Here is a 27,197-nt window from a genome sequence, read left to right as displayed (position 1 = left end):
CCTTCCCCACCCCGCCAGCATTCGTCTGCCCAGCCTCCATTCATCCGGGTTCACCCAGAACTCACCTGTCCGGACCAGAGCCAGGTGACCGCCTCATTCATGGCATCCAGCCTTGTGCGCTTGTTAATCCAACAGGGCTCTCGCCACCCCGCCACAGCTCGCTGCTCACACTGGAGCAACACCTAATGCCGATCGGCAGTCGCCGTGTTCGGGTATTCGGCCCGAAACGTTGCTTTCCGTGGATGCCGTCTGGCCCACTCCTCCAACATTTTGGACGTTGTTGCAGTTATCCCTTGATGTTACCATTCTTGTATCCATCCCTTTACGCCTGCCTCCGTTCTCTGTGCCGTCCACGCAACCCCACTTTCCCCTTTCCGCACCTCCACTCTGGACTTGCCTCCTACCACATTTCCCACCTTTTGAGCCTGTCGTTCAGTCTTAACCTGTGTGACCAAACCTTTGGTCAAATGCACCAACGGGCACGTAAGGCTTGCGGTGCATCTGTGCACTGTACTCTTATATAGGACAATAACATTGCCTCACAATCTCCTCACCGGCTTTTGATGATGCTCGCTTGAGGTGTTTTCTTTTTAACTACAGACAGGAAGCTTTTCAAGTTCAAGTTGCCAGTTTGTATTTGCTGACATGAAGTTTCCTTCTCCCCACTGCGCGGAACAGTGTTAACAAGTGTCGGGCTCTGAAGGCAGAGCAGAGTGAGTGGCGCAGGATCAATCAACGTCATTGTTCTTACTTTTTACTGCAATTACATTAAACAAAGACAACCCTCGGTTTTTGCCGCATTGTCTTCAGTTGTGAAATGACCCTCTGCTTCCAGGGGAGCCCCCTGACTTTTATTCCATTCCAGGGGTCCTGTGGACAAATTTTGAATGCGGTATTGCCACGAAAAGTCCACGAATATACGTTAGTAGTCTGGGATATTTTTAGGCAATACGTTGGAGTATCATTGGTACGACCCTCGATCCGCTGGAGCGCGTTATTTCACCCGGGACCCGCGTTGTGTCATTGTGATGCCGAGGTGCCTTCATTTGTCGCTCTGGATAGTATTGCTTTCGATCGATCTCTGATTTTGTGCTCTTCAGATGGCCGCAATCACCCAACCTACAGGTTTCCGATCGGAACAACTTCTCCCGTGTTCCCCGGGTGATCTCCCGTACTCTCCCCCTCTGATAAGGCGGGGTTCAAGGGGAGTGGGGGGACGACGATGAGCCAACAGGGGCGCGGTCAGAATCCCTTCGGAAATGTGCACAAAGGAAAGCAGTTGTCAAGAATTCCAAACTCTATTTAAAATAGATAACCCAAGCTCCATTAAAAACAAACTGCAACTCCAAACCAAAAGTCTCTAACACGATGCCTGTTGCCGTGTGTGTGTATGTCTGTGTGTATATGAGGGGTGGGCTGAATGGGACCCGAGGTTACCACCAGAGGATGGCGAGAAGTTGGGTTGTGAGCGCTTGTGAGAGGAGAGAGTGCGTGAGCGCGTCAGCACCAAAGTTAAATACAAAAGCCTTTTACGCAGTGGCGAGAGGAGTTTCCTTTGTTCTAGTCAGAGGCTTGAAAGAGATCGGAGAGAATTAACCCTCATCAACCACTTCCCACATTCCTGGACGGGCTACGATCTGGGCTGCAGGTGATGACCATTTCTGCGCCCCAGGGGTGAGTTTTATTTGAAAGGCGATTTCTTTCTAATATCGTGACATTTTTTTTGATATAAAATGGAAAATTTTAAAAAACGCGCTGCACTAAACGAAAGTTGAAGGAATGGCTCTCTTTCTATTTACAGGGCGGTGATGTAAAGCGGGCCCCTGATAAACTTTCGTTTTATTTTGCTTCGTTTTGGTTCTGCGCCAGACGTGGCTAAATTAAAGAGGGAATCAGAGACATTTTGTTTCATATTATACACAGCGAGCGTGCAACAGGTAGGAAGTGAATGCGAGCTGCCACCTCCTTTGTAGCTTCTGATCTTGTACTGTACTCGAAAGGCCCGAAGTAGAGTCTTTGTTCTCACTTTGGATTAATCACAAGCTCCTCAGTTCGTCTTCTGAGGGACTCACGGCCCTCGGCGACCACTCACGATATCCTCAGTGAAGACGGCATCGAATTGCACTTAAATCCAATTGCAAGGTGATTAGCTCCTGATGTTTCAGCAGCTGATGCTGGGAAACAAAAGATGAAAATCGGCGGAAATCTCAGGTCTGGCTTTTTAAAAAAAACCCTCTGACCTGTTTGGTGAGGAGTTCGTGACAGGTTTTGCTTCTGTTTCAGATTGAACCCTATGGCAAAGGCGAGCGGGGCATTTTCAAACGTGGACATTCAAAACTGACCATTGGATCAAACTTGTGAAAACATGTATTTGCTTTCCAGCATTTTGGGGGGACCCCTTTAGGCTGTTTTGCAGTGTCCAGCAGCCGCTGTTCATTAGGGAGTGAAAATGCATATCTCGGGCTCTCGCCCTCTCCTCAATTAATACGAACATTTTTTTTTCTTGTTTCTATTTTTAAGGGATAATGCGTTAGCACCGAGTTAAACAAAAGTTGGGTCGCCTTCCTTTGAGGGCTAGTTCATGTGCCAGATTGTCAATACATTCCAGTTTCGAAATAGAGCTTCACTGTTCCAAAATAATGAGATGTAACAGACTGGGTCAATATTTGGGGTGCATACAAGTATAATTCGATTTTAGTTTGGAACAGAAATGAAGGTAAGACTATCAACAGGGGGGAAAAAAAAGCTCGAGTATCTGGTTGGCCCGGAGTTTAGAGGACAGCGTGCAACAATTTGAGAAGAGAAATCATCTTCCATCGATCCAAAACATCCAGGTTCTTTGTTTAGTCTTATAGGTCGGGTCTGACTGTAACTCCTCTCACTGTCAGCCTTTGTCCTATACTCGTTTCCTCATTGCCTTTGTCCACCCCTCACCCTCTATCCACCCACCCCTACCCCTCCCCTCTAGCCCCTTCCCCTCCCCGAGTGGTTCTTTGTGCTCAAACAAGAGCGACCGGAATAGTTTGGGGTCTCTTCTTTGAAGAATAATTGGCTTTTCATCTGGACTGTAAACTAAAGTTTGCACTTCTCCAAACAAATGCCGCATCTTTCATAACTAGAAGCGTGGAACCGCGTTAACCAGTAATGATCGTGTAAAGAAATACTTTGCGTGGCTTTGCCATGTTGTTTAATAGGTGGGGTGAGAGTTGGTGCTCCGTCTGGGCGCAACTTTTAGCAGCAGAATCTCGCTCAGGGATGTTTAATCTCTTGCAACGTTGTAAAACCTATCCGGTTATATGGAACATGACACATGTATCCATTGGGCGCGGTTTATAATACCGGGCAGAGTTACACAATAGATTATAGACGAGGACACTACTATTTACAGCAGAAATATTTATTGTGCGGCCAGAATTTACATGGCCCATTTAACCAGATATAAATGTGAGTTCGTGGGAAATGGGATAAATCAATTACATGAATCTTGTGGTTGAAATTAGGAGCTTTTTCACTTTCGTCGTTTTTAAACAGTGTGCTCAGCCACTCCCTGTTCTTTTGTTACCCAGGGAATCCTCGTGATCACGGACTGTTGTGTGGTACCGTGTCTTTGACTACGCTTATCGACTTTTTAAAAAAATTCTAGCTTTGTTCTGTCGCACCTTTGGCTCCAGGATGTGTTTGAAATCTATCTTTTCAAACTAATTTCACAAAAGTTTAACAAAAAAAGATATTTCCTTCATAAAGTACCATATATAGTTACAAATTCATAAAGAGTAATACATATGCAGATGACCGACTTCTTTTGGAAGTGGGCCTGTTAGTTGGAGTATAGAAAGGTAAAGCTGGAGAGGTTTACTTGGAGGAACGTTTTACATAGAGAATCGGATAGATTTCCATTATGTTGTCAAACTCGCATTCAACAGACTGCAAATGATCTTCTGCATCTGTTTTGAAGTGAAGGATTAGGCTGTTGTATTGCTGAGTTTGTAGGATTTTAAACAGTCTGCTTGACACTTCATTAATATATGTAAAACAATCAACCAGAATGTACAACAATGCAACTTTAGTGCCTTTAAGTAAAAACACAATGGCGGTGTCATTCAGTGTGCCTTGTACAGAAAAGATAAAAGATACATAACTAACATTTTGGACTTGAGCCCTTCATTAAGATGTGATCAAAATGTAGACAGGTGCGCAAACAACATTTTGGGTTTGAAGTTTCTTTTTGAACTTCCCTTTAGTTTTTTTTTTAAGATGAGTGGCACCCAATGCATTTATGACCAGAGACTACCTTGCACCTGCTGAGGTGCGGTGGTGTAAATGGTTTGATAACTGTGAGGTAAAGTGAGTTCCAGTTCCACCAACATCCTCTGTTCACAAGTGCTCATTGTCACAAAGTTGCATTATATTCATCTTCACCCAGTTCAGAACAGAAAATCTGAGATTGTGAAAGTTTTCTTTCATTTCTTCATGTTTATGTGCTTCTTTTCCTTCTCTTGAATTCTATTTGTGTTTCAACATAATTAAATCTGTCACTCTGCTGTTGGAATCTTAAATTGCTAATAATAATGATGTTTGGAGAAGTCAGCATGTCTACCCTGGAGGACTTAAGGCTGCAGAGAATTCATCATGTAGATATGTCTTTTTATTTGATTCAAATTGTGGCCTCCATCGGTCATGGTCAACCATGGGTAATGTACCTCTGGTAGTGAGCTGGAGCGGTCTCTCCAGGGTGAAAGCCAGGGCAGAGTTGATATTGAGCCCATTGAGTCTGTTGCCCACGCATTGGGACCCTATCTTCAAGCTAATATCAAGTCCAAACGAACGACGAAAGTCAATACAGTTTAATTTTTCAGCATCGCAGGAGATAATGAGCTGGTGCTGGGTGTAGCTGCCTTTGGGACTCTGACTCCGGATTTTCTCCCAAAGCTTTCCCATGAGCAGGTGTAGCCACAAGGCAGTGGAGGTTTGAAATCGGAGTTTTCCTTCTCCTAGATGAGTTAACATCCGTGGTTAATGGGCCCCATCTGCCCAGAGAAACTGGTTTCAAGGCACCTGTGGCCCACCTTTACCCCTTCTCCTGTCAGTGAGAACAGCTCCGCTGGGCATAAGAACTATACCACACTTGAAGGCCAGGAGTTAGACTTGGTTGTCAGAGGGTGTTTGAGATGCATGCTATAAAGAACATTAAAAAAAATGTTTTCATTTGATAAGGGTTAGATTATTCATTGTTTCCATAAGGTCATAAGATATAGGAGCAGAAGTAGGCCAGTCAGCCCATTGAGTCTGCTCAACATTCCATCATGAGCTGATCCATTCTCCCACTCAGCCCCACTCCCCTCCCTTCCCATAACGCTTGATTCCCCTGACTATTCAGATACCTAACAATCTCCCCCTTAAACATAACCAAAGACCTGGCCTCAACATTTGCCCATCGGAGTAAATTCCAGAGGTTCGCCATTCTCTGGCTAAAGAAATTCCTCCACATCTCTGTTGTAAGTGGGTGCCCTTCAATCCTGAAGTTGTGCCCTTTTGTTCTTGACTCCACTACCATGAGAAAGAACTTTGCCACATCTATTCTGTCTTGGCCTTTCAGCATTCAAAATACTTTTGTGAGATTCCCTCTCATTCTTTTGAACTCCAAAGAGTACAGTCCAAGTTTCTTTGGATGCTGGGGCAGTTCTGTCCATTTTAATGAAGTGCAGTATAATTACATTTAGTACTAGTTTTTATGACTATTTTAAAAATAATTAAATTATTTACCAACTCTAATAAGTTACAGAACTAAAAGTGATGGTCTATTTATGGACGGAACAATCAACGTGACCAAGTAGAAGGCATTACTGAAATCAAAAGTGATCTAATGAAGTTGCTTCTCATTGAAAAAAAAATATTTGAAACATTCAGCTGGCAGCTCGTTCCACACTCCCACTGCTCACTGTGTGAAAAAAATTCCCCCTCATGTTCACCCTAAACTTTTTCCCTTCCACTCATAACCCATGTCCTCTGGTTTGTATTCCGCCTACCCTCAGTGGAAAACGCTTACCAACATTGACTCTGTCTATCCTCCTCATATCAAATCTCCCCTCATTCTTCTATGCTCCAGAGAATAAAGTCCTAACGTGTTTAACATTTCCCTGAAGTCTGGGCAACATCCTAGTAAAATGTGTTGAAGAGAAGCACAAAAACTACAGATGCTGGGATCATGAGCAAGCAATGAATTTCAGCAGGGGTCAATTAGCATCTGTGGATAGAAATCGTCGGGCAGATTTTGGGTCCAGACTCTGTATTGATACTCATCAGTCATGTGTTAAGATCAGTAGAGGCTACAAACCAACAAAGCAATGTTGAATTTATAAATTTTAAATGATAGATACAGTACAGTAGCGGGCTCTTTTGGCCCACAGGCCCATGCCGTCCAATTACACCCAAATGACCTCTGGGATTCGAACCTCAGTTCCTATTGCTGGCGCTGTAACAACATTGCACTAACCACCACGTTAACCATGCCAAACCATTCTTGTTTATTTTTATTAAGTGACGACATTGTTTAATGGGTTTAATGTATCTTATAGATTGAACTTTGAATAAATGGGAAGGGGGGGGGAAGAGGGAGGGAGGGAAGGGGAGGGGGAAAAAAGAGGAGAAAATGACACTATATATTCAAGAGAAAAATGTCTGTATGTATTTTGGTCAGTATGGTTTATAGTGTGAAAAATAAAAAAAAACCATGCCACCCCAACAGGTACACATAAGGAAAGTATATTGATCTGTCTTATTTCATCTACTAATAATGAGGTCAATCTCTTTCTTGATCCTTTCCAAATTTCACCCTGAATTCCCATAACTAATTGCAACAAATTCCTTTCCTCAAGGATTTTCTGTGTGGAAAAACACAAATTCCTGAAGGCACGATGAGATTCCAGAAGCCAACTTGAATGCATTTCTAAAATTCTATATTTTAGAACTACTTGAGTCCTTTTAAAAGTATCCACCTTAAAAAAAGAATCTAATAACTTCTCATGCCTGTGTGAGATTTTACTTCTTCCACAGATTTACTAGGTATGATAATGTAGGAGATCCTTTGTCAACAAGATTATTTATTTATAATTTCACAGAATGCATGGAATTCTTAAATTATTGAGAAAGCTGAACTTAAGTGGCATATAAGATTGATAGGTTCTTGATTGTCTTAGGCATCAAAGCATATTGTGAGAAAGCCAGGGAGTGGGGCTGAGTGGGAGAATGGATCAGCTCATGATTGAATGGCGGTGCAGACTCGATGAGCTGAATAGCCTATTTCTGCTCCTATTTCATATGGGCTTAAAGTTAAATAACTTAAAATAAAATAGTGCAGATACTGAAAAACTGAATCAAAAGAGAAAAGGTTAGAAATAGTCAACAGTTCAGGCACCAGCTTCAAAGAAAGCAGCTGTGTTTGCATTTCAAGTAAATTATCTTTTATTAGAAATGGAAAGAGTTAGTAAAATAAATGTTATCTTTTAAATCATTTGGATTTTTTAAAACTCAAATGTATTTTAACAAGCTAACAAATATTTTTCTTCTGTAGGGAAAAAGGGCAGAATATTTTGTGCCTATTCCCCTGAACATAATCTGGATGAATAGCCAATGTGGATCTGTACAGATCTCAGAGCCCAAACACAATGGTTTACTGTTGTATACTCGCAAGATGAAGGAATTTCCAATCATATTGCTAGGTTTAATTAATTTTTCAGAGTTGAGTATTAATTAATGAATATAAAATGAACTGACCAAAATTGGAATACAACTGGATTTCATTGCCAATTATTTATTGCAAATTGAATCTGGGATCTCCAAATTTGAAAGAAATAGGAACTATTGTTTGTCAAGATGACAACGTCAATGAGTTGAATGGAGGATGAATATCAGGTATGCCTTTTATTTTTGCTAAGTGATTGATGATATCTCACACTGAAATTCATTTATATATATTTTCGATGTGGACATGCCAAGCAGCAGATGGTGAGGGGAAGTGTAACATAGAATTTTAGAAATGCATTCAAGTTGGCTTCTGGAATCTCATCGTGCCTTCAGGAATTTGTGTTTTTCCACACAGAAAATCCTTGATAGCTTTAGCATTTTCTTTCTTTTTCATTTTTGACTGTTCTGCCTCATTACAATTTGAATAGTTCTGGCAAGTTGTTCAGCTCATTTTCCCCAATATCTGATCACCTGTAAACTGCGAAGTAACTTTTATTGACCTATTACATGGAGAATAGAACGATCGGGGATGAAGTTAACGGACTGGTGCACTATACAGATTGATAATATCTGGGTGATGGGAAAGCACACAAACTATTGACACCACAATGGTGGAGAGCTAGTCCAACATTATTAATTGCAGTTAATTCAGAATATTTGGAAAGACAAGACGACGACAACAAAACAAACTTTTCCCATGGTTTGCTGCCAATTGGTTCAAACATTATTCTTTGACCTGCTTAGGAATATTGTAGGAAATTGGTATTGTTACATTTGTGATTTATTCCTACATTAAAAGTATGTGTGATTTGAAATTTATGTGCATTTAAGCATGACAAATTCACAGTAAATGCTGGTTATACTCTGTTTAAAAATTTGTGCAGGGTTTATAATTTGCTCATGGACCTCCATTTGGAGTCTGTTTTGGATGGTAAAGGGTTCATTGACTACTTGCAGCTGACCCTCTGATTTCTGCTGGCAAAAATTCTGAACTCTGAACAACAGACTTTGTGTTGGCTGCACTAAACTTCACTGCATTCAAGATTTCTTTATTGTCATGTAATAGTACAGAACATGTATCATTACATGAAATTACCTTCTGCCTGCTGTAAGACAGACTATTACTGTTGCCTGGCGTCCCTTAGAGTACGAGAAATAGAGAAGCAGAAGAAAGTCCCTTCAGAGTCACTGCAAGTCTGTGGATTTGCCTCCAGCACTCCTGTAGCCTCTGCAACCCTACAGACTCCTGTTCAATCCACTGGCAACCTGAGCTCCAGATCCAAACCTCCAACACGATCAGGAAGCCTTCAATGCCTGAGGCTCTCCGGGAGACCTTCTTGCCCTGAGCACTCTCTTGAATCCCAGCTCCAATACTTGGTTGCCATGCATTTCTGCACCCTGGTGTGTGGCAGTTGATTGCATTAATTTGCAGACATCGCCTTACCCTGGAAAACTAACAAGTTTCAGGCAGGCGAAAGTGCATCTTTGACCTAGTTAACGGCCATTCAGTTGTAGTTGATGTTTGTCTCAGTTAGTTCACGCAAAGGGCAGAGACCTGTGTGGTGCAACCTCTTGCTTGACCAAATCCTGCTGTCAAATGTGTAGGAGGTAATGGTTCATGATGTTCTTCTCTGCTCTAGTCACCTAGCAGGAAGATTATGGTGGGACTACAGCTCTGAAGATATCAGATGGGAAGGCTACTCACACTGCTAGCCAATTTACTTTTGACCTCGTCAATTCTGGCCTGAATCTCATTCATGACCAATCTGCGAGATACCTAAACTTCATTGGGGATATTGACATTGACTTCTGCTACCTGCTTAACCACAGTTTCAGAATCACATTGGAGATACTTCGGTTATCTCAGATTTTTTTTCATCTTATCCCATCCTGAAATAAAAACGGTGCTCAAATAAAGGTGACTGCAATGGGATGAGGGAGGAATTAGCTAGCATTGACTGGGAACACAGGCTATTTGGTGGGACAACAGGACCAGTGGAAGACTTTCAAAGCGATTTTATTTGAGTGCTCAACAGAAATATATTCCAAATAAAAACGAGGATGGTTAGAGTAGGGGGAGCCAGCATTGGTTAACGAAAGAAAGAACAGAGGGTGTCAAATCAAATGCTCATGTATACAAAGTTTCCAAGAATAGTGGGTAACTGGAAGATTGGGAAAACTTTAAAAACATCAAAGAACCTCTAAGCAAGCAATAAAGAAGGAAAAGATTGATTATGAAGATAAACAAGGCACAGTTAGTGTAGGAGTTAGCGCAATGCTGTTACAGGGATCAGGTCTGGGTTCGTAGGGAGTTTGCACATTCTCTCGGTGTCTGCCTGTGTTTCCTCTGGGTGCTCTGGTTTCCTCCCACCATCAAAATAATGTACCAGAGGTTGTAGGTTAATTGGTGTAATTGGGCGGCATGGGCTTTAGGCCGAAAAGGCCTGTTATTGTGCTGTATGTCTAAATAAATACAAAATAAAACCAGCATGAAATATAAAAACACATGGTAAAAGTTTTTATAATTGTACGATGTGGGCAAGGGTTGTGAAAGTTAATGTTGATCCCTTGGGAGATGAGAAGGGCGCAATATTATTAGGTAATGTAGAAATGGCTGAGATTTTGAACAACTATTTTGTGTCAGTCTTCATGGTGGAGGGGATGCTTAACATTTAACATGCCAAAGAGAGATGTTAAGTATGCAATGGGAAGTGAGGCTGTTGATACAATCACCATTACTAAAGAGGAAGTACTGAGCCACCTGCATGGGTCTAAAGGTGGATAAATCCTCTGGTCTTGATGGAATGCATCTGAAAAGAATGACGGAGCTTATAGTGGAGGCGCTTGTGGTAATTTACCAAAATTCTTTGGATTCAGGGCAGGTCTTGGTGGATTGGAAGACAGCAAGGTAGCAGATGCAGCATGGATTTGGGAAAGGCATGTCTTATTTGACAAATTTATTTGAATTCTTTGATGAGAAAGCAATCTCAGTAGATAAAGGGAAACAGTGGATATTATCTATTTAGACCTTCAATAAATTGCCACATAAAAGACATTCATAAGATGAAGATACTTGGAGTTGGCGGTAATATATTTGCATGGACAGAGGATTGGTCGATCAATAGGAGATAGAGAGTTGAAATGAATGGGCGTTCCTCTGGTTGGAAATCAGTGGTGAGCAGAGTACCGCAGGGGTTGGTGCTGGGCCTGCAACCATTCATGATATAAATGAACAATTTGAGAGAGAGGACTCAGTATAGCACATCTAGGTTTGCTGATGACACCAAATTGAGTGGAAAAGTAAATTATGCAGAGGATGTGGAGAGTCTGCAGAGAGATATGGATAAGTTACATGGGTGGTTAAGTGTCTGGCAGGTGGAGTACCATGTTGGTAAATGCAGGGTTATCTACTTTGGAAGTAAAAATAGGTAAGGTTATTACTTAAATGGTGAAAGATTGCAGGATGCTGTGTGCAGAGGGGCTTGGGAATGCTTGTGCATGAATCGTAAAAGGTTGGTTTGCAGGTGCAACGGGTAACTAAGAAGCCAAAAGGAATGCTGACCATTACTAGAGGGTTTGAATTGAAGAGCAGGGAGGTCCTGCTGCAACTGTACAGGGAACCGATGAGGCCGCACCCGGAGCACTATGTGCAGCTCTGGTCTTCTGACTTGAGACAGGATGTTCTGGGGTTGGAGGTGGCACGGAGAAGGTTCACCAGTTTGATTCTGGAGATGAAGGGGTTGACTTGCAAAGAGAGGTTGAGTCACCTGCGATTTTATTTTGCTGGAATTCAGAAGAATGAGAGGGGATCTTGTAGAAACATAAAATTATGAAAGGGCTTGACAAGATAGAGTTAGGTAAGTTGTTTCCACTGGCCAATGAGATTAGAACTCAATTTCAGGAGTGGGGGGGGAGAGATTTCAGACAGAAATGGGGATGAACTGCTTTTCTCAGAGAGGAGTGAATCTGTGGAATTCTCTGCCCAAGAAATCGTAGAGATTGCCTTGTTTAATGTATTTAAGACAGATAAATTTTTGTCTAGTACAGGTGCCTAATATTTTATCCAGGATTCTGAAAACTGGCAATCTCCAAAAACTAGCCCTTTTTTTTGATAGATGACATCTGGTCATCAAAGATGGACTTTGGCGCCAAACTTGATCCGACACGACCCTCGCGCAACTCCCATGTATCCCGTCGCATCTGCTTTGCTAATTAGTGGATCATTACATTATAAATACCCTACCCATCAAGCATGACCCTCACTCAACTCGCATCTCATTCTGCTACTTTATAAGCGCCTCTGAATCACCATATACTGATGCCCGTCCAGTGTCATGGTGCTTTCAGTCGGACCGGTGGCAGCTCAATGGCAGTTGTCACTATCCGTAATCCCCCATGTAGCTGAAACTGCTATACCAGCGCTAACGCAGGGGAACTGAGAAGAGGGCCGTTGCCCTGGTGCTGGTACATTGGTGTGGGGCAGAGAGAGAGAGAGAGAGAGAGAGAGAGAGAGAGAGAGAGAGAGAGAGAGAGAGAGAGAGAGAGAGAGAGAGAGAGAGAGAGAAAGAGAGAGAGAAAGAGAGAGAGAGAGAAAGAGAGAGAGAGAGAGAGAGAGAGAGAGAGAGAGAGAGAGAGAGAGAGAGAGAGAGAGAGAGAGAGAGAGAGAGAGAGAGAGAGAAAGAGAGAGAGAAAGAGAGAAAGAGAGAGAAGAGAGAAAGAGAGGAGAGAGAGAGAGAGAGAGAGAGAGAGAGAGAGAGAGAGAGAGAGAGAGAGAGAAAGAGAGAGAGAGAGAGAGAGAGAGAAAGAGAGAGAGAGAGAAAGAGAGAGAGAGAGAAAGAGAGAGAGAGAGAGAGATATTTGATTTTCTCTTGGATACCATGCAGAATTTCTACTTATCGATCTTGCAAAAAACTGTACTCAAGATACACAAAAGAGAGAAATGTAAATAAACTGTGCAATGTAGAAAATATATGTTCAATAATAAATAATTCGCAGGGTTGTACTGTTACTAAAAGTTGGATTCCCCTCGACTAGTCTTGCCTTGAGTGAATTCTAGCAGCCAAATATAACAATTCAGCAATTTCTGAGGTTTCACATCTCAACCTGCCAGTTCCATAAATTTCTTGAACAGCAAACCATCTGCTGGAGCAACCATCAGTGTGGGGTGGAGGTGGGGGTGGGGGGGGGGGGAGGTTGAGTGGAAAGACTTTCAACATTTCGGGAAAGGCTGCATCAAAGGGAGAAAAATAATTGCTGACGTTTCAGGATGGAGCCCTTCATCAAGTCTTGATGAAGGTACACCAGCCCGAAATGTCGACATTTCTCCCCCCCACCCCCCACCCCATCACCACGCCACAGATGTTGCATGACCTGCTAAATTCTTTCAGCAGATGGGGTTCGTTGCTCCACGTTCCATCATCTCCAGCCTTTTGTTTGCCTCCACAAATTCGAGTGATTTGGCAAAGACTGCGCTGAAAGTCTAAACAAAATTAGAGGCATGCTGGCCTTGGTATCTGAAAGTAATGCTGCCCCAGTGTCACATGTTGAGCTTTATTTATTTTCATATAGACCAATTGTTTCCCACCTGTATTCACCATGGTCTTCCGATATTGAACTAGTCATTGGTAATATGGTTGGCAGGCATGTTATAGTTTTGAAAACTAGTATCACTCTCCCGCTATTTTTCTCTGGATCATTTAACTTGCCGACAAGCATAGTCAGTGCAGAATCTGTCTTTTGAATGTGCTTTTAAGGAAGAGGTGGCAGCAGACTTGCAAGATTTATAACATCGCCCAGTACTTGGATGGTGACATGTTTCCATATGATTTGCATCAATGGAGGATGAGCAATAACATTAGGAAGTTTCCAGGATAGATCAAGTTTATTTATCATCTGTACAACCCAACGAAACAGCATTCTCTAGTCTTCGGTGCAAAACACTGCAAAAACACAGACAGACATGAAGATAAATGATACACTTGCAAAGTGCTTATATACAAATATTAAAATAAATAAGTATTTATTAGTGTCTTGGGAAGTGTCGTAGAATAGAGGAGAGGTGCATCATTCCATGAAATAGCGACACAGGTACCTGTAGTGAAGAAGGAGTTCAGTGCACTTGCCTCTGTCAGTCAGAGCCTTGATTGTAGATGACAGACATCATATTTACAGCTGTACAAACGTGGTTAATTCCATATTTGGAATATTGTGCGCAGTTCTGGTCACTGAGGAAGGAGCCCATTAAATTGAAAAGGGTGCAAAAAGATTTACGTCAGTAGAAATGGAGTATTAAGGAGAAGGTAATAGTTTATTCCCTGGAGTGTCAGAGGCTGACACCGAGTGTCAGTGTGAGCAGTTCCTCTGGTGTTCACCATTCTCACTGCCCGTGGGATGAGGCTGTTCCTCAGCCTGGTGGTGCTAGCACTGATATTCCTGCATCTCGTTCTCAGTGGGAGCAGCTGAAAGATGCTGTGTTTGGGTGAAAGGGGTCCTCAGTGATTTTTGCACACCTTCTTTAGGCAACGATCCTGGGAACTCACACCAATGGTGGATTGGTCTCTTACTGATACTGTAAAACAACAACCGTACCGCAATGTGATGCAGCCAACCAGGACATTCCCGATAGAGCTCCTGTAGAAAGTTGGCAGATGGTGGCTGGTAGCCTTGCCCGACTTGGTCTTCTCAGGAAGTGCAGTCACTGTTGCGCCTTCCTGGCAAGTGAGGAGATGCTGTGTGTCCAGCATAGGTCACTTCTAAAGTGGACTCCAAGGAACTTGGTGCTCTCTACTCTCTCTGCGACAGAGCAATTAATGTGCAGATGATTGTGTTTCTTGATAAAGATTCTATGTCCAATGTGCTCTATGCGAGTTTATTCCCATATTGTCATTATTGTTCAGTACAATGTACAGAGGCATCAAAATTCTCACTTGCTGCAGCCAAACTGGTACACCCCAATTATAATTGTAAAAAAAAGCACCACAAATGGAAAAGAGATGATAATGTCAAAGGATAGATAAATATGTACAGGTATTCACACTTGCAGTTAGTGCAAGAACAAAATGAAAATATTGTTTTAGCATCGTGGACAGATCTTTAGGTGGTCCTGAGACAGTTTGCATCTAATAGGATAAAAACAGTTTTTGATACTGAAACTTGCAGCAAGAAGAAATTGTAACTCCAGCGTAATGTGAGATTTCTGTAGTCATGGTCCTTCAATCAAGATCTCACACAGAGGAACTTATTTTTCTTATGGTGTATCAGTTGTAAATTTCTGCGATTATTCATTGCTTCCAGAATGAACTGCAAGGATGCTGCCTTCAAATTTGAATGGCCGTTGATGATCTATGGCAGATAGCACATCAGCCCCAACTGCACATCCCTCCTGATAAGCTTCAATTCTATTGAACTAAAATGTGTGTCATATTCCTAATTAACAAAAGTCATAATTATCCATAGAAAGACTAGAAAGAAGTAAGTTGTGTGAGTGTTATTCCCAGACACAATTATTTTATTCTATTGTCAATCAAGCCTGCTGAATAAATTTCTTTAAATGATCGATGAACTGAAGCACGGTTGTTTGTCACTATTCTCTGCTCCTCACGAAATAAAAAGGAAATAAAACCAAGCTGAGCTCAAATGAAAGACAGATGACTGATACGGGCTGAGAACAGTTCCCTGAAGTTATAGAATTCATCAGGACATGTTGCAGCTTTCTGGACCAATGGAAATGTGCAATTTCTGGGAGCTTGATTTCTCTGCCTGTATCTGTAATTTTTCCTTGGTTTGTTTCTTCTTCTTTATCTGGGATCTACTAGTCTTGTCCTCCTGCTCTGCGTTTTGTAACTCCCACATTGTTTTGCGTATTCCACTCTAATTGCTGCCATGAGATAACCTAGTTCACAGCTTCTGCCCGTGGTTACCCTAGTTTTACTCTATCAGAGACATTCTCCCTTCCTCCACCTGACATCTTCTTTCTTTAATTTTCAGTCTGTCCAAGTGTTTCCAACCTGAAACGTTGACTTGATTGCATTTCCACCTGCCCTGTATTTTACAGCTTGCACATCCTTTTTGTGATGTTCTCTCTCTCTCTCTCTCTCTCTCTCTCTCTTTCTCTCTCTCTCTCTCTCTCTCTCTTTCTCTCTCTCTTTCTCTCTCTCTCTCTCTCTCTCTCTCTCTCTGGCTCTCTTTCTCTCTCTCTTTCTCAATCTGTTTCTCTGTCTCACTCTCTCTCAACCATTCACTCTATGGCCACATAACCTTTTTCAGAACTCATTGACACACCTAATGTGTACGGTATTTCCCAGCATGTTTTTTAAAAATTATATTTTCCCATAACTGATCTGTTTTGCCATATTTTTTATTTGAGAAAGGCAGAATGGTTTGGTTTGAGATTTTTAATCTGGACAGTATGATTGCTGTTGTTAATATGGGTGGTATGGTGGTCCAGTGGTTAAACCAGGGTGAGGCTTGCACAGTGAATGGTAGGGTCCTGAAGGGTGTTGAATTATATGGGGAGAGGGTGGATAGATTGGAGCTTTTCTCCCTGGGAGGTAAGAAGCTAAATGAGATGGGACCACTGGAATGTTTGTTGATGTAACATTGAAGATAACACATTAGCGGCCTTTATGATACGTTGCAATTCTGTTGATATCTTGGTGTCCATCACATAGGATGATTTCAGTCAGTTTGTGGGGTTTGATGTGAGAATACTCCATTCCTCAGAAATGAATGGGGAGTGTGGAATGAGCTTCCAGCTGAAATGGTGAATGCAGGCTCAATTTTAATATTTAAGAAGAATTTGGACAGGTACATGGATGGGAGAGGTATGGAGGGCTATGGGCAGAGTGCAGGTCAGTGGGACTAGGAAAAAAAATGGTTTGGCACAGACGAGAGGGGCCGAGGTGGCCTGTTTCTGTGCTGTAATGTTTTATTGTCCTGGTACTTTGCTTAATTAGTGTTTAATTATGTGTTGATGATTTAAGAGCCTATTTCACGGAAGAGTCGATGCCTGAACTCTTCCTCAGCTTCACATCCACGAGCATGCACACACATACCACAGGGATTTCCAGACAGTCATCAGAACTTGAACCCTGGCCAGTGTTTCTCTCATGACCACAAGAGTCTTGAACTCAATTTACCCCCAGCCCAAATATCATATGTGGAGTGTTCCCTGCTTCACAACAGCTGAAAAATCTCAGTGCAATTATCTGGTGCCAACTTTTTTTCTTTCGTGAAATATTTTGTAAAGTGTTAAAAATGATTCAATGTTTGGATATTTGCTGAAAGAAACTCCACATTAAATTCTCTAAGATTGCAGGCAAAGATGAGGCAGCAATTGAACGATGACTTATTCTATCATTAAGAAATGTGACTATTTAAATGATACATAAAGGAGCGAACATGTGCAGATGCTGTGATTGGCCCGAAATGTTAATTATATATCTTCCAATGGATACTGCGTGATCTGCTGAGTCCCTCCAGCATTTCTGTGTCATGATACATAACACCCATAGGGATATTATTTCCAAATACAGCAGTTAAAAGGGCTGAGTAGAATGAATCAGAATCAAATATAGGTTAACAGTGGCTTGGGTAAATTGTGTCGGATCGTTTGAATGAAAATTGAACTGGTAGTCATCAGATATTTCTTCTTCTTTTCTTTGGCTTGGCTTCGCGGACGAAGATTTATGGAGGGGGTAAAAAAGTCCACGTCAGCTGCAGGCTCGTTTGTGGCTGACCAGTCCGATGCGGGACAGGCAGACACGATTGCAGCGGTTGCAAGGGAAAATTGGTTGGTTGGGGTTGGGTGTTGGGTTTTTCCTCCTTTGCCTTTTGTCAGTGAGGTGGGCTCTGCGGTCTTCTTCAAAGGAGGCTGCTGCCCGCCAAACTGTGAGGCGCCAAGATGCACGGTTTGAGGCGTTATCAGCCCACTGGCGGTGGTCAATGTGGCAGGCACCAAGAGATTTCTTTAGGCAGTCCTTGTACCTTTTCTTTGGTGCACCTCTGTCACGGTGGCCAGTGGAGAGCTCGCCATATAATACGATCTTGGGAAGGCGATGGTCCTCCATTCTGGAGACGTGACCCATCCAGCGCAGCTGGATCTTCAGCAGCGTGGACTCGATGCTGTCGACCTCTGCCATCTCGAGTACCTCGACGTTAGGGGTGTGAGCGCTCCAATGGATGTTGAGGATGGAGCGGAGACAACGCTGGTGGAAGCGTTCTAGGAGCCGTAGGTGGTGCCGGTAGAGGACCCATGATTCGGAGCCGAACAGGAGTGTGGGTATGACAACGGCTCTGTATACGCTTATCTTTGTGAGGTTTTTCAGTTGGTTGTTTTTCCAGACTCTTTTGTGTAGTCTTCCAAAGGCGCTATTTGCCTTGGCGAGTCTGTTGTCTATCTCATTGTCGATCCTTGCATCTGATGAAATGGTGCAGCCGAGATAGGTAAACTGGTTGACCGTTTTGAGTTTTGTGTGCCCGATGGAGATGTGGGGGGGCTGGTAGTCATGGTGGGGAGCTGGCTGATGGAGGACCTCAGTTTTCTTCATCAGATATTTAACCAGTGGCTTTCAAACTTTTTCTTTCCACTCACCTACCACCTTAAGTAATCCCTATGCCATTGGTGCTCTGTGATTAGTAAGAGATGGCTTAAGGTGGGATGTGGGTGGAAAGAAAAGGTTTGAAAACCTCTGTTTTCATCGTCCCTCATTGACTCGTTATGTGCATGGTTTCAGAACTCCAAAGGAAATGGGCCAATGACAACTTTTCTCAAGCAAAATATTTCAGTAACAATGGGGTCTAGAGCAGTGATTCTCAACCTTAAGCCACCCCTTGCTAATCACAGAGCACCTATGGCATAGGGATTACTTAAGGTGGTAGGTGAGTGGAAAGAAAAAGTTTGAAACCACTGTATTAAACAGTTATCCAAACTGATTTAGTTTGCCAGGTTTTTAGGTCTGATGCATTTGAAAATGTGTGTGCAGTATTAATTTCAAAGCCATTGCCTTTTCATTAGGTCAACACATGGCAGGCCTTTGAATTTGGCTCATTGACGCTGCTTATTTGCTTCGGCCAGTTAACTCAGTTGAACTCGAAGCATGTGTTGAAGCTATCACCATTGCTCAAAACACAAGGAACTTCGCAGATCAGTCAATGCAAGTGCTGCCTATGTTGTGATGAAGTTTATAAAATATGTCATCCTCCATTGGTTGTAAAAGATTAGCGCGGGTTAATTTGCCGAATCAATGCAGAATGATATCACAAAAGGTTGTTTTGACATTTACTTGGTTTCATGGAGATTAGTCTGCTTCTACGGTTAATGGCATGAAGAGAGAAAATGACCTGGTGAGACAAAGCTTGACTTTGCAGAATACCTTTCTTTTTTAAGATTGTCCACAATTTGATGATGGTGTTTTTATTTAAAATCCTGCAACGGCAGAGTCTGTGCCCAAGATGGCGGCACCTGTTCGGAAGTGGCCTCAAGGGGTTGCAGACTTTAGGGGAGGAGTGGACCAGTGCAGGACACCAGCGACAAGGCGAATACCTCTGCCACCAACATTTCCCCCACCATCCCCTCAAGAAGGGGAAGCAAAAGCAAAGGAGACAACTCAGAACGATGGCAACAGCGGTGGACCAGCGAACAGCTGCACTGCTGAAGAGCACACAGGTGACATGCAGGCAAGGAAAACACGCATGTTGCGGGCTGCTGGCTACTTGAGGTTACAGTACTCACACTATGCTGCGGACTGCTGGAGACTCGCTCATGAGAACCAAGTATCAGAACTGAGATTTGAGAGGGCGCTGAGGGAAAACAGGGCTCCCGAAGGGCCCTGGGTGCTGAAGGAGATTTGGATCTGGGCTCCAGTTTGAAGTGAACTGGAGTCACATGGGGCTGCAGGAGAGCTGCAGGCAAATATCCATGGACACTCAGTGTCTCTGGGGAGACTCCCTTTTGCTTCTCTTTCTCGGCATGTAAGGGGCACCAGGTAAAGCTAAAGCTAATGGCGAACGTTCGTCTGTGCAAAACCTTCTAAGAGCCAAAGCAGTTACACACCAAATTTAAATTCCAAAAAAACTGTGCCTTTTTGAGTGCAAAATCAACTTTTCAGAGTCAGCTTAGAGCTATGAAAGATGAGGGGTTACAAGTCTTCGCTGACTGTAATGATTCAAGAAGTTTCTATGAAGCAATCAAAGTTGTGTATGGTCCATCAAAGGAAGGTACTTCACAACTCCTGTGCAAGGTCAGTACATCCATCTTCACTGAGAAGTCAGAGCACATGAAAAGATGGCAGAAAACTTCTATGAGCTGTTGAATAGTCCAGCAACCATCACTGATGAAGCATAGGGTAGAGTTCACCCTTGACCCATATTGTTCGAGCTAGATGCTCCCCCTACTCTTCATGAGGTCATCAAAGCCTCACTAAAACCCAACCAAGCACCAGGGCCTTATGGTATTGCAGCCAAGATCTACTAGTATGGTGGTAATACACTGACATCGTGCCTGCGTTAGCTGTTCACAAAGTTGTGGGGAACTGCAGAACTACCACAAGACTTAAAAGATGTATCAGTCATGACCATCTACAAGAATAAGAGAGATAAGAGAGATTGCAACAATTATCGTGGCATCTCTCTTCTGACAGTTGTTGGAAAATGCTTCGCGAAGATCATCCTTCGATGTTTGGTGTTCAACATCAATGACAACATCCTTCCAGAAAGCCAGTGTGGTTTTTGAACAGTGGATATGATCTTCTCACTGAAGCAGCTCCAGGAGAAATATGTTGAGCAGCAGAGAAATCTCTAGGACACATTTGTTGATTTAACCAAAAAAATTTGGTTGCCGCCAGCATCATTTCATCAGTTCCACGAAGGTATGGAAGGCTGCATCAATATGTGTGGTGAGTTGTCAGAACCATTTCCCATTAGCAACAGTGTAAAATAGGATTGTGTTTTGGCTCCTACTCTGTTTGGACAATTCTTCACTACTGTTCTTCAGGATGCCTCATTGGACCTGAAGTTAGGGGTCTTCCTACAAATGAGGGCTGATGGCTGGCTCTTCAAGCTTGTAAGAATGATAGCAAAAACAAAAGTTAAGGACATTGAGGCACATGAGCTACAGTTTGTTGATGACTTTGCACTGATTACCCTCTCTCTCAAAGACTTATAGGAGATCACCAGTCTTTTTGCCAGTGTTTCTAAGAGGAATATCCCAAAATCAGCCTGAAAAAGATGGAAGTTTTGTACCAGCCGGCTCCTAGCTCAAGCTACGAAGAACCAACTGTCCTCATTGATGACACTCGTCTCGATGCTGCTAACAAGTTTTCCCACCTGGGCAGCATAATAACATCCTCAGCTTCTCTAGACATAGAGATTGAGTCAAGAACCAGAAAGGTCTGCTTTGGCTTTGGTCAGCTAAAAAATCGGGTTTGGTCACAGAACATCAGGGTTGGCCTCCAAGTGCAAGGCGTACAGGGCCCTTGTCGTATCAGCCTTGCTAAATGGATGTGAGCCCATATCAGAGTAACTTACGTCATCTTGACAAACTGGGGCAGCATTACCTACATTCTCTGATGAAGATCACCTGGCGAGATGAGATCTCCAATATCGATATCCTTTCTCAAGCCAGAATGCCATCAGTTTACGAGCACACACTCTAGGGTCTATTTGTGGTTCTGCATATTTTGCACCGAGGACTGAAGATCGTTGTTTTGTTGGGATATGCTTGTGCAATTAAATGACAATAAATTTGACTTGACTTAATAACTGTCTGAAATTGAACCAGAATCCAACATTGGTATCATATTCGACCCAACGAAGAGATTTAAACAGCACAGGTGAGCCATCATTTGTTCTGCCTTTCCCCTGCCTGATTCTAACCCGTTCTCATCTTGACCTTGCTATCTTTGGATTTGGATTCATGGATCACCTGCCTGTTCCACTGCCTATACAGTGACCGAAGCTGCTGGCATTTTGAATTTCACTCGTTCCAGTTACCTACAAGTTCGTAAGACATAAGAGCAGAAGTAGGCTATTCAGCCCATCAAGTCTGTCCTGGCATTTAATCATGAGCTGATCCATTTACTCGCTCAGCCCCACTGTCTGGCCTTCTCCCCATAACCTTTGATGCCCTGGTCAATCAAGAACCTGTCAATTTCTGCCTTAAATACACCCAATGACTTGTCCTCTACAATTGCCTGTGCTAACAAACCCCACAGATTTATCACCCTGTGGCTGAAGAAATTCATCCGCATCTCTGTTCTAAGTGGGTGACCTTCAATCCTGAAGTTGTTCCCCCTTACCCTATATTCTCCCACCATGGGAAACAACTTTTCTACAGCTGCTCTGTCCATGCCTTTCAATATTTGAAATGTTTCAGTGAGATTCCCCTTCATTCTCCTAAATTCCAATGAGTATGGGCCAAGAACTTTCTAATGCTCCTCATATTTTAATTTAATCGAAACATACATACAGCATGGTAGCAGGCCTTTCAGTCCACAAGTCCATGTTGCCTATTTACACCCGATTGGCCTATACCACCGGTACGTCTTGAACAGTGGGAGGAAAATGGAGCCCACAGCGAAAACCCATGCAGACATGGGGAGAAGATACAAATTCTTTACAGAAGGCGTGGGACTCGAACCCTGGTCCCGATCGCTGGTGCTGTAACAGTGTTGGAAAATGCCACGCCAACCATGATGCCTTTAACCCTTAGCCCTTTGGTAATCCTTAATTCCTGGGATCATCCTTGTAAACCACCTCTGAACTCGCTCCAACATCAGCACATCCATTCTAAAATGAGGAGCCCAAAACTGCTCCCAATACTTCAGATCACATCCCATCTCCACCAGGTTAGTTGTCATCTAGTGATCCTAACAAATGAGCCTCTCTCCTCTCTTTCCACATGACACACCAAAACCTTCATCTTCGACCAAGTATTTTTTGTTGTTGGCCTTAATAATTCCTTATTTGTTGTTTGATAATGCTTTTGTACATTTTCCCATATTAAAGGAAGTTGATGTTATTGTAGACATGCAGAAATAAACTTCCTCAAGCACTTTGGCCACCTTTCCACAGGGCAGCACCATTGGTGTAGTGGTTAATGCAACACTGTTACAGTGCCAACGATCGGGACCAAACTGTAAGGATCTTGCACGTTCTCCCTCTGTCTGTGTAGGTTTTCCCCGGGGGCTCTGGTTTCCTCCCACCATTCAAAAACATACCGGGGTCAATAGGGTATAATTGGCTGACACGGGCTCGTGGGCTGAAAGGGCCTGTATATCTAAAATCTAAAAACTTAAAATTTAACAAAAATGAAGCGGAAGGCAATTTGATTACTATTTTGGATCATGGTTTGAGTTGACAGCAAACAAAGAGATTCAGCCAAAACGGCAGTGCTTTTCTCGAATTCAGAAACAGAGTGGAATCTTTAGACTCCATGAGAATATTTCTGGTATTTTGCAGTGTTTCAGTGGCAAGGTTAACAATGGTGTTAATGAGTAAACGCGTGGTTAAAATGTGTGTTAATGTATGTGTTCAATGCAAAAGATCTTTGCTTTCCTGCATGCAGATGCTGTACTATTCTGCATGGGTATAAACAGAAATTGAATATAGAAAAGTTGCATCTTATGCTAAGCAGTTTCAGCAAGCGGTGTTGCTCAGATCAAGGGACGTTACCCACATCTAATCACACTCAATGGTTAGTGACATCACGCCATGTTTAAACTTGGAGAAGATTAGATGCTCAATTTCAAATTTGAGTGTAAATTTTCAAACCCTTTTTGAATTACTTTCATAATCTTTGATTTGTCATGCACTGTTGACTAATGAGGTAATTTATCGCCCTGATGAGAATTTTGCCCTTTTTTTGGCCAAACCTCTTTTTTGGTAGTTGGTTCAGATTTTCCTTTTATTTATATAGTAAAATAATAAAAGATCATAAATAGAATATAATCTGTTTGATTAAAATGTGGAGTATCTTGGATGAAATGATTAAAAAAAAACACTGAAAAAGAAAAAAAAATAGCTTTGAGAAATTCTGTCATGAAAAGTACTCATTATTTATTGCGTGTGGAATGCTCCAACGATCGCCTTCCCAAGATCGTGTTATATGGCGAGCTCTCCACTGGCCACCGTGACAGAGGTGCACCAAAGAAAAGGTACAAGGACTGCCTAAAGAAATCTCTTGGTGCCTGCCACATTGACCCCCGCCAGTGGGCTGATCTCGCCTCAAACCGTGCATCTTGGCGCCTCACAGTTCAGCGGGCAGCAACCACCTTTGAAGAAGACCGCAGAGCCCACCTCACTGACAAAAGGCAAAGGAGGAAAAACCCAACACCCAACCCCAACCAACCAATTTTCCCCTGCAGCCGCTGCAACCGTGTCTGCCTGTCCCGCATCGGACTTGTCAGCCACAAACGAGCCTGCAGCTGACGTGGACTTTTACCCCCTCCATAAATCTTCGTCCGCGAAGCCAAGCCAAAGAAACATGTTTAGTGCAGTTTAAATTATGATGTAATCATGCAGTTTTATGCCTGCCACTCTTTAGTGTAACATTTCAGCTAAGCTTCAGAGTTATTTTGTCTGTAAATATCTTAAAGCCTGCCACATTTTTGGTGTGTTACTCAAACGTAATGCATTGTGAAAGGGATAAGATGCTGTTATTACCCAAGCATCACTTTTAATTTATAATGACTGCTAATCCTGGTATAGAGGAGCTACTTTAAACCACACTACAATTTTTACATTCACCCAAAATGCAAGAGTTTGCAGCGACTACTCCGGTAAAGCTACAAAATCAACACACATACACAAGGTTACTCAGCCAAAGACAGTTTACTTGAGTTTGCCATGCTTCTTTTATATCCCTCCCGTCCCAGGCTGCACGGGATGGGGTGGTGACATCATTATGTGTTTGCCACCAATCCACAGGGCTGGCGGGTTTAAATTAAACACAGTGGGGGCCCCGCGCCCTCTTGAAGGAGTCATATAATCCAGCGTGACGTTACTCAGCATGCAGTACCACGTGGATGCGGCCCATTAACCAGGTGAGTGCATAGCGGTCCAGCGATGGTTCATGATACTGCGCTGTGCGCCCTCTCGGCCCGCTAAACAGCCATGATAAGTTTTCATTTTTTTGACCCGGTCAGCACTCTTTTTCCAATTGGGAGTTATGGATGCTGCTTCCTTACAGAATCCTTTTGGCTTGAACTCAAGGCAGCATTTCAAGTGTAAGTGCAGACAGAATCAGGAGTGAGTTACTCATTCCCATTTCATTTCAGAGTTAATTTGGATCTTGTGCCCTGGAATCTTCGCGTAGTTTTGAAATTTAAAATTTCGGAGGTGTTTTAACGTGCATGCTGTGCAAAGCAAAGTGAGTAGTTGGGGATGGGCTGGAAGTGGGATGTGTGTAGATGAGCTCCTACTGCCTCAGTAATTGCAAAGAAAAATGAATGTTGCGAGGTTTTGGGCCATATTTGTAGTTTTGTCCTTCACTTTGAGGAAATGTCTTTCTGTTGGGTAGTGAATATAAATCCAGTAAAATTCCCATTATCCGGAATGCAAGCAACTGGCAGCCTCAAGCAACCAGCAAAACAAAATAGAGGAAAATAAATAGGTAAAAAATATGGAAGTTTAAAATCGGCGCGCTTCGCCACTAGTTCGCCAATTCACACAGCACACAATCTCAAGCAGCCGGAAAATTCACTTAGCTGCCATCTACCAATTTCTATATGTCACAGAATCCAAGGGTTTTACTATAGTAAAAACACAATGCTGGAGAAATTCAGCAGGCCAAAGAGTTTCTCCAGCATTGTGTCTTTACTTCAATTACTACCTCTGCAGACTTTTGTGCTTTCCAACAAATGTAAATATCTGCATACCTGTGTGAAACCCCCTCTCTTTTCATCAAATAAGATTTTGAGCAGTAAAGTGGCAGCTCTCTGAAATTAATGTGCTGTCCAAGACGAAAACTGCAGCAGATTAACAAAATGCTGCAAAGTTATTTTAAACATATTTTAATCAGTCAGGAACTTGCACAATTTAGATGATAGATAAGTCAATGATGAGAAATTCTGGAAGTTTTAACTTGATTTATCCAGTGACTTAAAGGGCAGCCCGGCTGGTGTAGTGGTTAGCGCAATGCCGTTACAGAGCCAGCAATCAGGACTTGGGTTCGAATCCCATACTATCTGCATGGAATGTGTACCTTCTCCCTGTGTCTGCGTGGGTTTTCTCTGAGGGTTTCCTCCCATCTTTCAAAATCTTGTAATTGGGTGTGATTGAGCGCCACGGGCTCATGGGCCGAAATAGCCTGTTACTGTGCCGTACATTTAAATTTAAATTTAACTTGGCTTCTCTCTGCATAGAAGCTTCCTGACCCAGCTAAGTATTTCCAGTGGGAGATTCAAGCAGTGTACCCTGATTGGTGCATTGTTCTGATACTCGATTTACAGTGATGGATTGGATCTTCCATTGTGATGAAGTCATTTATTAAATTTGCATTAAAAGAAATACGACAATAATAACATATTCTCTCTTAAAACACATCTGCATTCTTATGTCATAATTTATATTTTAGAATCAACAATAATAGTAACTTGAAATATATTTGAAAAATTGTCAATGTAAGTGTGTAATAGTAGAAAAAGTGAATGACTGTATTTAGACCAGATTATGCTAATCTAATAACTTTGATTTTCTGCTGAGAAGGAGAATTTGGAAAAGGAGATGGAGGTCATTGTTCAGCCTGCCAGATACTGAGGCATATGAATGTTGCAGGTCATCTATGTTTATGAATTAAACAAAAGATAATTGATCCAGTAAGCCAAAAACTGTGGGTATTGGAACTCAGAAGTAAAGCAGGAGATGCTGGAAGCATCCAGCAGGTGAAGCAGCATTTGCGGAGTCTGAAACTGTTCATTGGATCGATGACCTTTCAACGGTATTGGCACAGGGAGTTAAGTAAAGCAGCCAACATATTACAATTCAATGGAAACTTTCGATTTTAAAAAGCACAGGCACCAAGAAAATTCCTCCATAATCAATAGGCACAGACTGAATTTCTCAAAATCTAGCCATTGGAACACAAGTTGACTTGCTGAATTAATGAATACTCATTGAATTAAAGCTGGACCTGCTGTGGAAAAGTTTAAGCCATAAAATGAAATATTCTAAATGAAAACAAAGTTGGTGTAAAATATCAGGCAAATTATAACGTGAGAATTGAATTGTTGCAAACATTCTTCTCGATCGTAGTCTAAGCTTGGATGCAAAGAAAAAAATAAATCCATAGAAATTTATACTCTGTTCAATGATCACAAGATTTGCAGAACACTGGCAACAACACATTTTCTTATATTTCCTCAATGTTATTGAACCTGTTGACAGTTTGTAAACTAGAAATGTTAATTGCTTCACTGGGAGATATTCGAATACAGCATTGTTAGACTTGATCCTCACTA

At 42.4% G+C, this 27,197-nt stretch overlaps 1 long non-coding RNA gene across 2 annotated transcripts in view; it reads left to right on the top strand.

Annotated features, from left to right (window-relative positions):
• The first annotated feature begins 442 nt into the window (after nt 1-442).
• The window catches only part of LOC138748103 (uncharacterized), a 32,056-nt gene continuing 5,301 nt past the window's right edge, over nt 443-27,197 (top strand). Inside the window, exons 1-2 of one of the 2 annotated variants that reach the window (XR_011347782.1) lie at nt 443-713; nt 1,565-1,674. This is a non-coding gene — a long non-coding RNA (uncharacterized lncRNA). Of the gene's footprint in view, nt 922-1,564; nt 1,675-27,197 lie in introns of both variants that reach the window. The other variant, XR_011347781.1, reaches the window with a different exon arrangement.

The sequence above is a fragment of the Narcine bancroftii genome, chromosome 1, assembly GCF_036971445.1.
Source record: "Narcine bancroftii isolate sNarBan1 chromosome 1, sNarBan1.hap1, whole genome shotgun sequence".
Lineage (NCBI taxonomy): Eukaryota > Metazoa > Chordata > Chondrichthyes > Torpediniformes > Narcinidae > Narcine > Narcine bancroftii.
Note: the sequence above shows the minus strand (reverse complement) of the source record. Positions and strands in the feature narration are given on the sequence as shown.